The sequence below is a fragment of the Cryptomeria japonica genome, chromosome 1 (assembly GCF_030272615.1).
Source record: "Cryptomeria japonica chromosome 1, Sugi_1.0, whole genome shotgun sequence".
Taxonomy (NCBI): domain Eukaryota; kingdom Viridiplantae; phylum Streptophyta; class Pinopsida; order Cupressales; family Cupressaceae; genus Cryptomeria; species Cryptomeria japonica.
Window position 1 is genome coordinate 372,693,889 of NC_081405.1, and position 20,249 is coordinate 372,714,137.

Below are 20,249 nucleotides of genomic sequence, written 5' to 3' on the forward strand. Positions count from 1 at the left end.
AATGATACTTCTTCTTCCTATAGACTTCCCTAATACAAAATGACATTTAGTCCTTATAGCAGTATGTTGTTCTCATGGTTCCTTTTTTTTCACATAAAAAATGACTCCTTATAAGTATGTGAATCCATAGGCACATATGAATGGACACACCCTTTCATACATAGGAGGGAGTTATAAACTATAATGCCCCGCCAGGAAACCCCGAAGGGATTAAGCCATAACACAAGAATAGAGTGCAATTTTTTTTTTTTAAAGTTACAACACATAAGATGCAACAAGATATCAAAGATTCAGATTACATAGCGGAAGACATCAACTAACACCTAAAGAGTTTCCCAACGAGATTACTTAAATTTCACCATTCACTTAACTCACACAATTAATCCAAAAGCTGAATATCTTAATAACTAGATAATTCATAACCAGGATGATTCCTTTCAAAAGAGGGAAATATAAATCACAAGCGAAGATTCATCATTAAGATCCATTCATAATCTTCATTCAAGCTTTTCATTAAAAATACAAGCCATACATCTAACATTCTAATACACTAGGATTACATCATAATCATATGAGATCTTTCAAGCATATTTAGTTTTCTAACCACAACTGAATAGATTCCATTACTCTAAGATACATTCTTCATATTCCAACTTATTGCATTCAAAAGACGATTACATACAAGCATCAACGATAAATCTCATCTAAAACCACTTACGCATTTGATCAACATGGCGTTCAAGAAAGAACTGAATATAAGCATTAAAGTTAATTCCATTTATCCACTTAACCATATTAACATAAGCTAATCATACATGATAAAGATGAATAAAGGAAACATAAGAGAATACATCACATAACACCATAATGATCTCGGAGTTCACCCCTAAAGGGCTACATCTCCGGGTCTGCTCAACTGCAAGACCCCCTCTGATAAATAAAAAGGTTAAGGATACAAGAGGTTACACCATTACAATCCAGCCATCAAGGCGAAATATAAACAATATACAAGCGACCACATCGGTCAATTAATACATAAACGATCCTTGGAAAGAATAGGATCCAGCTGAACATAATCAAAGCTAAAACAAGAGGTCCTTGAGAGCATCCATAAAACTGAGCCATCACCCCCAAGGTCTAACATGAAACCGACACTCACAAGGGCAGAGACAAAAGGATGACTCACAAAGGTACTCCTAATAGGACAAAACGACAACACACTAGCGAACGTAGGGACAAGTGTCATCACACAACCTGGTATGGATACCATGGCAAGTCATCATAGGTCCCGGTCCCATACACTGGGTTACCCTGGCAACCTAATCCGAGCTTCCGGCCCATCCAAGCCTCATGTGGACCCACACATCCTCTCGTGAAGACAAGGAAGATGGTTTGCCATTTTAGGCCTTCTCACAGCATGTCGAGTCTATGATAGCACTCGTCCCATGTGTGAGGCACAATTATCTTACTTAGAGATTACATTCTAATCTACTTAGGTTATCACTTATTAGACTCACTTTCAACGGGTTATCCAGCAGCCACTTTGGGCGCGGCCCCCAATCGAAAGCCACTTTCCCATACGACACTAGATTATACTTGGACGAACTCAAAACCAAGGAATACACATGGTCAGACGAACGGAGTTCAAAAAGGGAGGGACAAACATCTGGTCAAACACGACTCAAAGATGAACACTTACTAACGGTACTCTAATTAGAGACCTGACCAACAACGGTCAACCACAATCCTCATTCGACTCACACACAAGGAGGATATGACCAAAATGACACTACCACAATACAATAGTCAACTCGGAATCGAGGACTAAAACAGGCACACCAAATCATTTCATACGACAGGGTCCTATCAAACAAAGCACTCTTGCCATTTCATAATTAAAGGCGAATACAGAAATTAAACTCGCAAGGCAATAATCAGAAAGGCAATATCTTCTCAAATTGATTAAACATTAAAATCGATCAAGTTTTCTACATGATCTAAAATAGATTACAGTTATCTACCTCAACTAGGGATAAGTTGTTCTTGGTTTTCTAACTCCTAAGGTTCAAAGCATCGAACAGGCAAATTAAGCCATAATGAGTTTTTTTAACCAAATCATATTAATAAATCTCAGACAACCATTAATCGACTAAAATAAGATATTTAATCTCCAATCCAAAACGTCATTAACATACTGGTCTAAAATCAATCTCTACAGATTCATAATTTCAATTCCAGTTACATAATACGGATTACGGAAATAAAAATGTAGAAAGAGAGTCTAAATGGAGATAGTCATTTCCAATGCATATCGTTAAATTTCTAATGCCCAACGATAAATATTTCACTACTTTACAATTACTCAAATGATATGTTCTACGATAAAATTTAACATCATCAAGCAGTAATTACATTGTATTTCAACGATCAAGATCTAGATTCATTAATCCAAGATCGATCAGAATATAATCAATGATATTTAGTTGCGAAGTTAACAGTTTTAGAACTTAATCAGGAAAGGAGCATAAGTCAAGAAATGGGATTGAATAAATTAATTCACTTATAAACTCCATTATAAGACTACTCCATATCCAATTAACATTTACCACTATATGCCACCTTAATCAAGATTAAAAACTAATTAAGCTTAACATTAAAATAACATACATTAAAATGGTATTACATACCATATGCATTTTTTTTTGAATACTAAAAAAAAAACATGCATTAAAAAAAAAAAAACGATTTTAAAAAAAACTACGTTTAAAACAACAAAAAACGCATTTAAAAATTAAGTGGAGAGGCGAGCTGGGCGGGCCGTGCCCTAACCCTAGCCGCAGTCCACACCGTAACCGCAGGGGATACCCTTACGGGCGGTGCCTCTGCGGTGCCCGCAGGTCCGCGGCGCCCTGCGGCCAACGTGGCCCTGCGGCCACCGCAGTGTGCCGCGGGCATAGTCCTAAGCACCAGCGAGGGGGGAAACACAGAGGAAACGAGCGGGGGAAGAAGGGGGACGTGCGGGGGAGGGGAGGAGGAGCGGGTGGAGCTCCGCTCCCCGCCTCCAATCCCCAAAACACAGTCCGAAACAAATAAAAAAAAATGCCCAGCTCGGATGCATATTCACAGTTCGGAAATAATATAATATATTTTCTTTATTTTTTTTGAAACACAGTTTGAAATTAGCTAAAAACGCCATACCCAAATACGATTTTATAAATTTCAATTTGCTATGAACTTGGTTTAAACGAACTGCGTTGAAATCATATTTTCTTGTTGGGTTTCTCATTCTTTTCAAACTCCCAAGGGTTTCAAACGCCCAAAACGAAAAGAGGAATAACAACATCTCCAAAAACACTTCCAGCCAAGCTGGTTAATTTACTAAATCAGTTCATAAGCATGGCAGACAATGGAGAATCTAAAACCAGGTAAAACCCCCATTTCCATTTCAAACAAAAACTAAAATTGAGAGTTGGATCCTACCTGATCTCGCGTTCCTGGCAAGATCGGCTGAAGAATCCCAATCTCTAGCTCCCAAATCCCTCCTTCTCCATCCAAAAACCTCCAATTTCATCTCCAAAATCTTTTCAACCAAAAATTTTCTCCAAAATGACCATCCTTTGAAATTTTCCCCAAATTTGGGTTATATGGAAGAGTTGACCCAAAATTTCATTTTTGGAATAAAAATTCTCATTTCAAAATAACTCTCCAAAAATTAGTTCTTTTCCCACTATACAACAAATTAACTTGCTTTTTAATTCAAAAAAAAAAATGATTTCTTCCTTTAATCAAATTTAATCTTTCAATTTCCAAAATCCAACAGAATACTATCAATCTATTGCGATAAAATACAAAAATTTCTTTTTCAACAGCATATATATAATGCATTTAATAATCGAAATCAGTCATTAAAACGAATTCACTCCCAATTTAAAATAAGCAATCCAAAATCACGAAAATCGCATAACGAAATCCCGATTAATCTAGTCCATTAATCTTCAATGCACAGATGCATATTTAATCAAGATAATTACTAAGGACTAATTAACCAATTTAACCAAACACACCAAGCACGCAAGTCGAGAAAGCCAACCAAACAGACGACTCGCAAACCCAAACAAGAAGGGGATTACCGACGACGACTGGCGATGCTCACTTGAGCACGACGAAGGTCAACTAGGGTCTTACGACCACCTAATCCAACTCTAAGGATTAAAAGGTACACTCAAACCTGCACATCCAGGTGAAGACGAACCTCGCACTCATGCGGCGTTGTACCTGAAATCTCCTGCAACCAAGAGTCATACATGCATACATATATAAAATTTAATGAAAACGTTAGCTCAATATTAATACCACGAAATAGGTACACTAACAACTTGCATACAACTAGTGTGGAACCACATCAATAGCTATGCGTAAAATCAACATCCGACCATAACATAATATTACGATAAACTAATCAAGATTAAACCAAGGTTAGAGATTGATTAGGGCAGGGGTACTACATAAACAGTTGTTTTCCAAAGGACACACCCTTTGGTTTATAGATATAATTTAAAAGGAAAACCCTAAAACACCATACTAAATAATGTTTTAATAATATATCCTTTATCCTTCGCTTTGATAACATTTCTCGGTAAATATTCATCATCTCCTTAATATCTCCTGCACATAAAACAAACCAATCAAATCCCTTGATTTTAAACATTAACTACATACCACCTTTGATTAGGTAATAATCCTTCTGACTTATGTAAAATACTTATTTAAGATAATTCACTTAAATCAAAGTATTAAACACTTGTAAATATTTATTCATATAAAATAATTTACCCTAATGATAGTTTTTTCATAACCTAAGGTAAAATATTTTATATATGGCAAATAGAAGCATATACTTCCTTGTGAAAAAATGATATCCATGGAAAAACTTCTAATACCTCTTCACCTTTTAAGGCACTTGAATTAGGTTGGAAATTTTTTATCACATGAACATACCCTTGCAAATACCAATCAAATTATTTAGTACATGATATAAATAATATACCCTAATAAATATATTCAATTTATAAACCTAGGGAAAATAAAATGCATATGGAAGGATCACTTTAATAAATAAATGTTTTTCATCACTTTACTTATGGTAAAAATACATTTTCTCCAAAATAATAATAATCATACTTTGATCTTTAAAACATTAAAACTATTTACCCTAATGTAAAATGTCCAATTTATTGGATTAGGGCAAATATATACATATGAAAGGAATTCCTTATTGCAATGACTTTTCAATAAATACTATTTATCTCTTTCATTCGTGTAAAAAAAATGCATCTTCCCCTTTTATGAAATATTCTTTATAATATTCATATTTTGATTTTGAAAAATAAATAATTTTTACCCTAATATAAAATGATTCAAAGAACTTTAAAGGGTAAAAAACAAAGGAAATTAAAAATATAACCAAGGTCTAAGAATATTTCCTCTATATCTACCAGTAGAATTTTATAGTCTTCCGAAAATTTATTTGTAAGACTTGAAAAGCATTCTCCTTTTTTTTTTAGCATCTTGTTTCTTCTTTTTATCCATTGGCTAGTCAGTGATCAAGCCAATAGTGCTGGGAAAACGCAGAGCTCTGAGCATAGATGAGCATTGGCTTCCTACAAGATATTGATTGTGCACAACTCCACAGCCATCAGCTGAAACTACAAATGCAATCATATTTGCAAGCTTTGCCATTTCTAGGCACGTCTGGCCATGCAGTATTTCCAAAAAAGAAAATTGATCCTCATTTACCGTTAGAAGAACAAAGAACATCTATTATAGCTTCTGATATATCAATCTCTATTTCATGGGATGCAGAGTATTATAAATAAACACCCATTCTGCTGCACGTAATTGTCTTATAGTATCGCTGCCAAATTCATTAATATTATCTCATGAATTCAAGTATTGAAGCATAGAGTTGGATCTCTATTTTTATCGGGTAAAACATGCCTCTTTTAGTCTCCTTCGCTGAATTAGAATATGCAGGTCGTCACTTGCAAATCTGAGCTTTTAAACAGCTCACCCACACATTAAAAACAATAAAAATATTATAAAAATGCCCCCCAAGGTGAGATATATGATCCGGGCAATCATTTTAAGATTAAAAACATCATTAATCATTCATTTTCAGCTTCAAAAAATGGCCCAAACTGTAAAAACGTGAATTCAGTTTTAGCCACCGTGCATTTCAGAACGGGTTGATTAATCACTTGAGTGCTTTGTTATATCTTTATCGGAGATCAGGGAGACTTATTTTTTATTACAACGATCTCCCGATGAGTTTCATCATTTGCCAGCCCGCCATGTATAAAGTGTTTTGAACTTTATAAGTCCCATATAAATATATCTTTTATTCAAATCATTTATTTTAAATGATTTAAACGTATATTCCATAAAAGTATTATTTATCAAATTCAAAATTGAATCTCGATCATGTATATTTTATCTTTCAAAATGAACTTATATTTCCTCTTGCAAAATAATAATATTCTGGCTGAATAATAACCAGCAAACATCATACTCAATAAACTTTACATTAGCGAAGAAGATATTAAATGAATTCCTTGATATTTGGGATTTTGCACAGAGCATCCTTGTATCATAAATATTTGAAAGAATAGACTACATTACTATAAGATTAATTCAAGTAAGAAATATTAACATATGAAAATGACTACTTGAAATAGTATTACATTTCACATGAGAATTTAAAATAAATTGCAAACAAGGTCGCTTTGGGAAAAATAGTAAATCAAATCATGGAGGATTAGAAACTGTCATAATGATACGTTGTGACATGAAGAATTCAGAGGAATATTCAATTCAATATGAAAGCTCAATGGGAAAGATTTAATAATACTCAAAGATGACTTACTTTGATAAAAATTTATCTCACCATTGAAAAATATAAGAAAATGCAAATGGAGTGGCTTTAGAAAAAATGGCAGACGATATCATAGGAACCTGCAACTTGGTACGAGGGTTATTTAATATACATTAAATGCAAAAGAAGAATTAGATTGGCATAATAATGCTTGAATGGAGAGAAATTATGATTCGAAAAGACATACCTGGAATGATTCCATATTTGCAACTACATACATACCTGAAAATCAACCACTTGACGTATGCATCAGAATAGACTTTCAGAAGCTTGAAATGGAAAAGTATACCTGAACATAGGTGTCTCACATGATTTCTCGAGTGAACTTGCTATCTTGCATGAGATTTGGAACTCTAAATTTTGAAAAAATTTAAGGTTCCATCACCGCCCCTTGGATTTAACTTCCAAATGACCCTTATTTATCCCCGATGATTTAGAGGGACGATGCCACATACGTCGTTGTTGCAGCTTTATTAGGCATTAAGTGCAGTAGTTCAATACGATGACATTACCCGTAAGCGTGACCCAAAGGCACCATAGATATCGAACATTGCTGAGGCTTTTGGTTTCAACTCCTCTTGTTTAGTTGCCTAACTAGGAATTTTAACTTTGAATTTATGAATCTTAAGCAAAGTAATATACTAATACAATCATGAAAAAGAAACTATAATATACAAGGAATTATTGCTTGAAATTTAAACTAAGATATAAATTTTTGCATGATTGAAAGTAACACAATCAAATCATAGTATTTTCTTGAAAGAAAACTATGATAATAATTAAAATTCTAAAACTTGAACTAAATGCATGAAAGTACTATTCGTTTGAAAACTATGATACTTATCGAAGATAGATTATAAAAATGTACATTACACTTTAAGCATAAATCCTAATACCTCGAAGGTACTATATTGCTTGAAAGAAAGTTAAATGATTAAATAACAAGACTTTGGAAAAGAAATTAACATTTACTTGTTGAAGGGAAAAAATATATTTAATAATAAGCTTCAAATAACCACATTACTTTTAATTACCAAAGTTTGAACTTAAGATTAGAAGAGAGTCTAATTACTTGCTAATTAACCAATATAAGTAAACTTCCTAAAGTAATATACTAATACAACCATGAAAAAGAAACTATATAAGGTCTATTTTAGTAATATCTTGCAAAACAATAGCAAATTTTGGTTCCATTTCCATTTGCTAAAAACTATGGTTTCTTTACATCTTAATTAATACAAGTGTTCTTCCAAATAAATTATACCATTTAGGTTGTATGAAGATTTAACTATGAAATTATCCTCTAAGTTTAAATGTTAATAAATTCATTGCTTTGCAATATAAATGTGATTACTTCTTTTTACTAGTCATGAGTGCTTCTAAAGCTTATCTACACTCAATAGCCTTGTATACTTTGTATCTTGAAAACTAACTCGCGTAAAGGTATGTTCAAATGTTCAACTTCTTGAATTGAGGAGAATTTTTACTAAACATTAATTCATTTTGCTTGAAATACATAAAAGGGGTAACCATGAGTCTAAACTCATTTACTTGGTAGGTAAATTATTTTGACCTTTAATACTTGCACTATTTTGAAATATACAAAAAGGTAGTTTGAAGTCCAATAAATAAATAAATAACTTAGATATTTGAAATGTATTAAATGTCTTGGGAAAATCTTCTTACTACTAGGTACTATTTGAGACTAAATAGACACACTTGAAGAAAAAGAACCAATAGTATAGAATAAGTGTATTATTGGTGAAATATCATTTTCCCTAAAGGATTAATCACCTCCTATTTTATTTTCTTTAATAAACAAACTTAACTATACACTAAGAATAAATCCCTTCTTATAAGAGTAGTTTATAAATTAAATTTTAACTATAAATTAATTCTATTGTCATAAATAAATTTTAATTACCAAATTCTAATGAATAAATTTTAACCAAATCAACCCCTTAGTATATATACAAAATAAATTTTAATTGTAAATCCTATTTGTATTTTACTTTTAATAAACCCCCCCCCCCCCTCCTCTTTTTTTTTATTTCATTATTACTAACTTAAAAATAAAATAAAAAAATTTAACGATGTAAACAAACTATATAAAAACTAATTTTAATAAATTAAAATTCATTCATTAAATAATTCATAAATTATAATTTAATTCACTCAACTCGAATCAATGCAAATCAATTTAATATTAAAGAGATGTTATTTATAATCAATTAGTACCAATTTTAAGCCAACACATACCAATATTATTTTATAACCTAAACTTATTATAGTCAACTATATATAATATGTCAATTATTATGCCAAGAGGCGTTCCTATGAGTCGCAACAGGGGAAGTGAAGGATAGAAAAAAAGTGGAATATTTTGTGTAAACAAAAAAGAAACAATTAATATTCTGGCAGTTACCTTTTCAAGAAGTTGGATGGTCATTTGATAATATTTTATTTTATTAAAAAAAAAATACATCTACATTACCACGATTACTTATTTTTGTGAGTTGTCAATAGTGATTACTAAAATTGTGTATTTGTAAATGCAATATGAAACGGTTATGAAGTGGTCGATTGGAGTTATGCATGCTACAATGCTCAATACACAATATTAAATACTCCACAACTTGATCAATGGATTGCAATATTTGCAGGGGAATTCTTTGGCAAGTTCTCTCATTTGCTCACTGGTAAGTTTTGATTTTCAATGCAAGAGATTGGTTAGCATTCAGCTTGAATAACCATAAATTATTATTTTCTTATCCATGTGTTCTGATTCACATTTACCTTGCATAAGTAATGTGTTTCCCGTGTGCTCAATGAGGAAGGAGGCATCACGCTTTTTCTCTTTTTAGTTTTCTATATGCCCTTACTTCTGGTACATACCTCTCTTTTTGTGCTTGATCTATTTATTCTTTGTTTGTAAGTATTGTTGTTTATATTGTGCGTTTTTCTGTTTTCTTGGTTACTCCTATTGACAGTTTGCAGAACAACGAATAGGTATTGCAAAAAAATTCAGCAAGGGGCATGCATAGAAGAAACTTGGTATTACGTTTCACGGGTATAAACCTGAAATCATATGGTATTAGATTTATTTGATGGTTCAGATCCCCAATCATTTCGTGCATCACTTGGATTTTATGTTTTTTGCAAGATTGGATTACCTATGTGATCTCCACATTCTCCAATGCTAAGCTAATCTTCTCCAAGTTTTTGTTTTGTGTTTTCATAATTTTTCATCACATCAAGAAGGATTGGTAATAAGATCAAACCCCATGAATTTATGGAGATGCTAAATGAATTTTTTGTGCTCAATCGCATCTTCAATATCAGAGACTATATTTCTGCCATAAGATGATTTAGGGTTTTCGATTTTCTATGTATTTTAATCACTTCTTGTAGTTTCTAATTTTCTGAAGAATTGACAATTAGTATGAGTTTTAATTTTGATTTAGATGCCCCACCTGTCTGCATTAATAAACTAGGGGCATCTATTCCTTTTAAATATATTGTGTTATCATGGAACTCCACTAAGTATGTTCATTACAATCCGATTCACAAATAAATAAAAAGTATTGCATTTAGAAAGGACTATATTATACGATTCTTAAATTTATGTTGTCAATTGATTTACAAATGGTTTGAAATGAAAAATCCAAGGAACGAGCAAGAAAAAAATTGTTGCCCATGATTTAATTGATTAAATTTGATTGACTAGAATAATAATATATTTTATAATTATATCATTAATTAAAATTTAAAAAAATTAATAATTTTTTTTATGTACAAAAGTAAAAAAGGTTCCATTTATATCTAAATTTAGTTTTAAATTTGATGATTTATTTAATGTTTAGAAAAAATAGAATTTATTTAAATTTTATAATTTAAAATGAATTGCATGCAAAAGAAAAGTAAAATAAAATAGAAATGTTACTTAGGAAAAATATAGAAAGATTCTATTTACATGGGAAAAGCAAAAATACAATAGATATGTTGCTTATATATCTAAAAAAAATTAGAAAGGTTTTATTCATATCTAGATTTTAGTTTCAAATTTGTTCTTAAATTAATTGTTTATTTATTTATAAATTATAAAAAAATAGTTTAATTTTATAGTCTAAATTGTTTTGCATGAAAAAAAATAAATTTATTTTAATTTTATAGTTTAAAATGATTTTCATGCCAAAAAAGGTAAAATAGAATAGAAATGTTAGTTATGAAAAATATTGAAAGGTTCTTATTTACATGCAAAAAGGAAAAATAGAATAGAAATGTTGCTTATATATCTAATTCAAATTTAGAAAAGTTTTATTCATATCTAGAATTTAGTTTCAAAATTTATTCCTAAATTAATTGTTTAATAATTAATAAATTAGAAACATACTTTAATTTTATAATTAAAATTGATTTGCATGAAAATAAAAAGTATCATGGATTTTTGTCTTTAATCATATATTTTATGTATACTTCATAAAAAAAACTTTATAAATGAAAAAATGTAACTAAAAGAAAATAAAAATATCAATGACTCTTTAAGGTATGACATGTGTAAAATGTCAATTAAGCTTTTAGAAATTACTATTATAATTTAGGGTTAAGTTAAGATTAGGGTTTAATCAAGGAAGGGTAGAATTTTTTATTATAATTACTATTAGAGTTATGATTTGAGATCCATAAAATGGTACAAATATAATTTATATCTAAATAATTATTTTAGAATAACAATCATTGAAAATAAAAAAAAATTATTTATTAATAATTCATCATCTTAAATTTTAATAAACTATACTTAAAGTATTGTGTAATTTTTGTCTTTAATGGTATATTTATGTATAAACTGTATTGTGTAATTTTTCTTTTACTCATATATTTATGTATACTTTATAAAAAATAACATTATAAATAACTAAAAAAATATAACTAAAAGGAGATAAAAATATCAACAACCCTTTAAGTTAAAAGAGGTGTAAAAGGTGAAATGAGCCTTTACAAATTAATAATATAACCATAATTGAATCTTGATTAACTCTAATATAACCTTAATTGAACCCTAATAACCTAACCCTAAAATTAATCCTAACCTTAATTAAACCTTATCTTGAACAACAATATAAACCCTAGCATAGTCTTAACCCTTAACTCAACAAGTGACATTAACCTTGACCCTAATTAAACCTTTATGCTAACTTAACCTAACCCTAAATAAATTAATCCTTATTAAATATTAACCCTAACCTTAAATTCAAGCTTTATTATAGAACCCTAACCCTAACAACATGTTTTATCCTTGAAACCTAACCTTGTTTGAATCATAAGCATAAGCATAACTATAATCCTTAGCCCTAACCCTAACCATAACACTAATTGTAACACTAAACCTTAACCCATTTAATCTAACCCTAACCCTAACCATGATGTAAACCCTAACCCTAACCATAATCTAAACCCTCAATCTAACTCTAACACTAATCCCTAATCCTAAACCCTAAACCATAATTATAATCCAACTTAACCTAACCTAACTTAACTTTGACCTTATCCCTAATATTTATGCTAATGTAATCCTTAACCCTAATTTACACTTAATGGTAACCTTGAAAGTGAGCCTTATTATAGAACCCTATAATTAAACACTACCTACAACTTGAGCCCTAACCCTAAACTAAACACTAACCATAGTTGAACTCAAATCCTAATTGAATTCTACCTGAAACCATAACCCTAATTGAACTCTAATCCTAATTTAACCCTAACCCTAACACTATTGTAACTGAAGCATAACCTTAATTATACCCCTATTTGAAATATATTACTAACCCTAAGTATAATTTAACCCTTGTTAAAATCAAACCCTAACCTTGACAATATCTCCAATCTACACCTAATTGAACCCTAACCATAAGTACTGACCATACTTGAAACCTAAACATAACGCAACCCTAAACCCAGTTGTAACCCTAAATTAAACCTTAACTACAACTTGAACCCTAACCTAACCATAATTGAACCCTAGCCCTAATTATAGCCTAAGCTTAGCCCTAAACAAAATCTTACTATAATTTCAATCTAATCCTAAAATGAACTCTAATCCTAGAATTAAACCCTACCTATAATTTGAACTATAATCTAACCATAATTGAACCCTAACCATAAACTAATCCCTAACCCTCAATTAACTATAATCCTAATTTAACCTTAACCCTAATGTAATGAATCATAACCCTAATTCTAATATTTATTGAACTCTAATACTAACCCCGACTATAGCTAAATACTTACCATAATCAAATGCTAGCCTTGATAGTATCCCTAATCTAAATTAAATTGAATCCTAACCCTAATTGAACCTTTGGGTTAACATAACCATAACCCTAATTAAACCTTAACTCTAACCTTAAAGTCAAGCTTTATTGAAGGAGCCTAATCCAAACATCATGCTTCATACTTAAACTCTGATGACATTTGAATCCTAACACTTACTCAAAGGGTAATAAAACCCTAATTAATTGAACCCTAACCATAAATGAAAAATTATGTGTATAACCTTATTGAATACTAATCCTAATCTTAACATTGATTCTAACTGATCACCTGCCCTAACCCCACACATTAACCTAGAATGGTAACCTTAATCATAACCTAACCTTAACGCTATCCTCAATATAGCCTTATCTCTGGCCCTAATATAACCCTAATTGAACCATAACCCTAACTCAACCCTAAACTTGTCCCTAATCTTAACCCTAACACTAATCATGATGTAAACCTAACCCTAAACACAATCATAACAATAACAATATCCCTAATCCTAATCCTAACCCTAACCTAACAGTAACCTTGAACCCTAGCCATAGAAACAATCCTTTGTCCTAACCTTAAAGATTAACCCTAACCCTAGCAATAATCCTTTGTCCAAAACCAAAACCCTAACCCTAACCGTAACCCAAAACCTATCCCTATCCCTAACCCTAAACCTATATCTTAACTCTAAACTAATATCTTAGCCTTAAACCCTGACCCTGACCTTAACAATAATGTAAACCTAAGCCAACCATATACCTAAGCATAATCCTTAGCCTCAACCCTAGATGCTAACCCTAACTGTAACTACTATATTAAATCCTATCCTTAGCCATAACCAAAATGCTAAATGTAACCCTAACCCTAGCCATGATGTAAATGGTAACCCTAACCCTAACTACTATGTAAATTATAACCCTAAAATTAACCTTAACCCATACCCTAAACCATAATTCTAACCCTAAATGTGGGTGTAACCCAAACACTAAACATAACCCTAATCCTAACCATGATGTAAACCCTAAACATAATCCTAATCCTTGACCCTAAACATAATCCATAAACCATAACCCTAAATCCTAACCCTCATCATAATCCTAACAATAACCCAAACCAACCAAAACCTAACTTTAACTCTCAAATTATTGCTAAATATGACATAAACCCTAACCCAAATCAAAACCATATTTCTAACTATGATCCTACCATGATCCTAACCTTGACCCTAACCCTAACCATGATGTAAATCCTAACCATACCCATTATTTAAATCCTAACCATAACTTATCCCTAACCCTAACCTTAACCCTACCCATAATCATAACCCTAACCCTTAACCCTATCCCTATCCCTAACCCTTATTATAATCCTAACCCTAAACTTGACCCTAAACTTCATCTTACTATAATTGAAACCTAACTATAACCTAACCTTAAATTCCACTTTAATCCTAGAACTAAACCCTATTAAACTATATTCCTAAACTTAACCCTAACCCTAATTGAAATGTAATTTTAATTGAACTCTAATCCTTGATTAATATTAACCCTAATCTAGCCAAAACCCTAACTATAAACTTAACCCCAACCATAACCCTAACCATAATCCTAAACCTAAAGCAAAAGCGAACCTTGATGCTAATGCTACCCATTATCTTAACCCTAACCCTAGCCCTAATAATGATGTAAACATTAACCCTAGCCATAATACTAACCTTAACCCTAACACTAAACCTTAACTCTACATTAAATAATCATAAATCAAGTCGTAATCCTAACCCAACCCCAGTTATAATCATAACTCTAACCCTAACTATAATTATGGTTACCCTAACCCTAAATTTGATATAAACTCTAAACATAATTGAAACACTAACAATAAACCCTAACCCTAACCATAAACTTAACCCTAGCACGAAAACCTAACCATAACCATAACCATGACCATAACCATAACCATAATTGGAATCCTTAACTCCAACTCTAACCATAATCTGAAAGCTAAACAAAACCTTAACCTTCATCCCAACCCTAACCATAATATAAACCCTAACCATTATCATCACCTTGACCTTGAAACCTAATCTTCATCACAACCCTAACCCTAACCCTAACAATGATGTAAACCATATCCTTGACCATAATAGTAACCTTAACCCTAACCCTAACCATAAACTAAGCCTAACCCTAATCCTAATAGTAATCCTAAATCCTAACCCTAAACATAATTCTAAACCTACACCAAACCTAACCTCGATGTGAACCCTAACCACAACCCTAACAATTATGTAATCCTTAATTCTAACCACAATACTAACCTTAACCCTAACCCTATTTGTAACCATAATAGTAAGCATTAAATAATGTTTTATACTATCATTAAATAAAAGTCTAATAAATATCTTACAATTTTGTATATCAAAGGTATCAATTTTGTATATGCTTTAATCTTGTAACACATAAATATTTATTAAAAATAGTCTAAATGGATATATACAATTTCATATATCTTTACATCATAATATATTAATATAATAATATTATAATATTATAATATAATTCAATTCAAGAAAAAGATACTATATAATTATATATTGCATTTATTTTATGTTTTTCATGTCCTGTCGCCCAACTGCTACTAGCTTATATGCCTTAAATTTTAATTTAATCTATATAAAGTATGCTGAGAGATATCCTTCTTGAGGCGCCTATTTTTTTATATCAATTTTACACCCTAAAGTCAAATAGGCGCCTCGAGAAGGATATCTCTCGACGTACTTTATATAGATTAAATTAAAATTTAAGGTATATAAGCTAGTATTAATAATTTATTAATAACTAAATTAAAAAAACAAAATTGTAAAAATAACAACAGTTATACCAATTGATATAACATGGTTGTGATGCCATAATAACTTTACACACCCAAAACTTAATTGACATTAATTCTTAAAAGGTTTATATATAAGTGTTTATATTATTTTTTTAATGTATTTATGTATATATATTGATTTGATCTGGGTTTATAAAAATAAAAAATAAAAAAAGATAAACTTAGGAATTAAATAATGCATTCACTGAAAGATATAATTAATTCACAGAGAACAATAAGTGAAAGAAAACTAAAAAAAAAAAATTAAAAAATTATCTTTGACGCATTCTGGGATGGTTAATTAAAAAAAAATTTCTCAGAGAAGTGATATTATTCAGGGAGAAAGAAAAATGCATGTTCCCAGGGAGATAAAAAATTTCTTGAATATCAAAATGTGAAATTGGAATATGAAAAGATGTTGGGGGAGAGAGTAATAATTCTTTCTGATGCTGAAGATGAACTTATCTGGACAAGGAATATCTCTGGTAAGTACACAGTTAAGGATGGCTATAATTCTCTCTTGGTTGCTAAAGATTTATCTACTTGGCCATACAAGTTGTTTTGGCATATGGCTTGTCTCCCAAAGGCTAGTGTTTTTGCTTGGTTAGTAGTGCAGAATAGTGTCCTTACAGGTATGAGGTTGGACAGGTTGGGTATTACTGCAGTATTTCCTTTTGTTTTTTGTAATAAAAATTTAGAATCCTCTGCACATTTGTTTCTTCACTATGATTTTGCCTATGCTTGCTAGCAATGGCTATTTGGAAAGCTAAATCTATCCTTTGTTATTGGTAAGGATCTCCTTTCCCACTTCAGGTCCTGGCCTCTCATGTTTGCTTCATCTTTTTATGCATGTCTTTGGATTATTTCTCTGTCTATTGTGATTTGGAATATTTGGTTAGAGCGTAATAATAGGAGTTTTAAACAAACAAGTTCTTCCTTGGCTGAGGTTTTATTGAGGATTGACTCTTCCATCTCTGAATTTTCTTTGTCTTTTATTTATAAGAATTTGGAAAATCTTACCTCTTTTTCTCATTGGGATAGTAGGGTAACTCGAGTTTGGAGGATGATATCAGTTTTACCTGCTCATGGATCTATTTTGAATAAGAATAATGCTATAAGTAAGAGAAATTTTGCTTGCTGGAAACCTCCTCCACAAGGGCACTTTAAATTGAATTTTGATGGTGCTTCTCGTGGGAACCTTGGCCTGGCAGGGGCAGGTATGGTAATTTATGATCATAAGGTAAGATTTATTTAGGCTCGTTGTCATGCGATTGGTTTCAAGACTAACAATTGTGCAGAATTATATGCTTTGTCTTTTGGTTTGGATATGGTTATATCTTTGGGAATTAAGGACTTGATAATTAAAGGTGATTCTATGGTTTTTATTCAAAGTGTCATGAAAAAGAATTCGAATTGTTGGCAATTACAATATATACTTGATCATATTTTGCAAAAATTAGATTTTTTTTATTCTTTCTTGATTTCCCATTGTTATAGAGAAGTGAATAAGATTGCAGATTTCTTGGCTAACTTAGCCATTAATAGTGATGCTAATATGCGGGAGGTAAGTGTGGAAGAGATCCCTTCTTCGGTTTTGGAATATTTGAAGTAAACGAGGTAAGCTTACATGGTAAATGTAATGGTTATCTTATGATGTAACCAATAAGGATGGATAGTGGTAAGGTTTAGGGGTGGCAGTGTGTGTGCGGTTTCTATTTGATGCTTGTCATATCATCTTTGCTTAGTGTCTAATCCAACTATAATAATAATAACTCTAATTGAAATCTCAATCCAAAGTTTGGACATTCATCCAGTAAAATTACTATTTTCATGGCTAGTGTTCATTTAGTTATCAACCCAGGGACGTAAAACTTGAAATGGGTCTGCACTATAAATGCACTAAGCTCCTTCAATGGCTATTCTACATTGTTGTTGTAACTAACATTATGCAGAAAGGAAAAGCAAGAATGGAAATCATAGAAGGCTACATGAAAAATTATAAAAACTATGCTGGAATGATCTAATGTAAATAACAAAAATCACTCTGTTCTGGCTTGGCTGCAAGAACAGTCAGTGGATCTATTTCCAGTGGCTGCAAGAACAATCCAGGCATGAACTTCTACTGCAACTAAAGAAGAAATAATTTTAATGAACATAAACACAGGATCACTCACCAAGTGGGCCCCCTTGGATGAGTGATATCAAGCTTCCAGCAAAATACTTTTAACAGATCAGAACAACATATTTTTCATTCATTTCTTCCTGAAAATGATTACATGTTTTAAAAGAAAAACTCCAGAATGCTTGTCAAAATTCTCTGCTCTATTCCTTTCTATTTTGTCTAACCTCTAAGAAAAAGGAAGATCTTATTATAAAGCAAAGGTCAACTACAATGGACAACTCAAATCATGCCCAGAAGAAGAGGCGGATGATTGACAGATGAAGAAGATAACTAGAGCTTAGCTATAGGAAATGTGGATCTAAATCGAACCACAGTCTTTGCACGTCATAGCGATATTTTGCGAATTCAATGCCCACTAGAGTTAAACTCCCATAGTGATGTATGGCTGCTCTGGTTATGCCATATCTTATGCTCGCTCAGCTCCTCTTCAGTTTGATCTCCAGTTATCTCATACGTGATTCTTCATTCCTTAGGCACGAAAGAAGAACATCCAACGCGACATCATTTATTATCTGCACCTTACAAAAATAACATACAAGGACATGCATACATATTTTACTTAATTAATACATTCATTAACTCACATATAACATTATCCCAAATAATCCGCATAACAATAGGAACAAATCACTTGGCTGTAGGAATAAATTGGCATGGCTGCAAGAATAGACTAGCAAAGTTCAAACATGATTTCATAAGTTCAAGTTTAACACATGGAATACATATAGTCAATTCACAATTCTTTACTATCACAATGCAACCCAAAAGATGTCAAAAACCTAAGAGTTTTGATGTTAAAAACATGACAAAGTATGAACTTATCATGCCCCCCAACTTTAAGAGTTTGTTGATCCTACAGCAAAAGGAAAATTTATGATTCTCGCTGTAACCCTTGAATCACCAACAGTGCCCTAACCTGTCCCCTCTAAAGCCAAGTTCCAATAAAATCCTTTCATTTTTTCCAGCCTAAACCATCTAGCTGTTTCTTCTGTGAATGCATCATAATTCTGCTCTATTGGCTGGCATGCCAAGAGTGGCCACATAAAGATCAGAGGTTGAAAGATCAATGGTAGCTAGTTGTTGGCTTTCTCCCTGCCTAACTGTATGTATCTGGGGCCTCTTTGCATGGCTGCATGAAAATTTTGTAGTGAGTAAGGTTCTCCTTGTTTTAAATGTTCCAGTAGATTATTCCAACGCTGAGTTAACCCTTCCATTGCAGCTATCCTACCAGTTTGAACCAAATGCTCATATGCTTGATAAACTTCTTCTCTCATTAGAAGCACTATTTTACTAACATCATGTCTTATTAGTAACTTTTGCCAATCATAATAAAGAACCCTTGGTTCTTGTGATTCCCTTCTTAATGGCAATGGACAGTCAAGCTCTAATTTTGCATACTCCCTGGCTTGTGGCCCTATGATAATCTCATTTTGGATCCATGACATTAAAGCTCCGATATGGATATCCCCAATATACAATAAAGGATTCCACTCCTTGTCTGAAGGTACAACATAGTTATGTAAATATAATTCACATAGCAAATTTTTCAAAGCAGGTGGAGAGGTTTGATAAGCAGAAAAGAATTCTTCAGGCGTTTCTAAGGAAGGATTAAGGTCCCTAACAATGTGGTTTAATTTGAAGTTCAGATACCGCTCTTTCAAATGTACTGCATAAACTCTTGGAGGTGCCCTACACTGCATCAACTCAGGAACCATATCATAAATTATTTCTACCTTAGCCTCTAATTCCTCAATTTCATTATCTCTCTTTTCAATCTCTATTTGTTGTTTATCAATAATCCCTTGCAACCTATCCTTCTCTATTTCCCATTGTCTATAAAATATTAAAGAAATAGATAAACTACTTAGGGATGAAGGAGGTCTTATAGGTACTACCTTAGATCGCGGGATTTCTTCAATAAACTCCTCATTCTAAGTTGGCATACCTCCCATATTT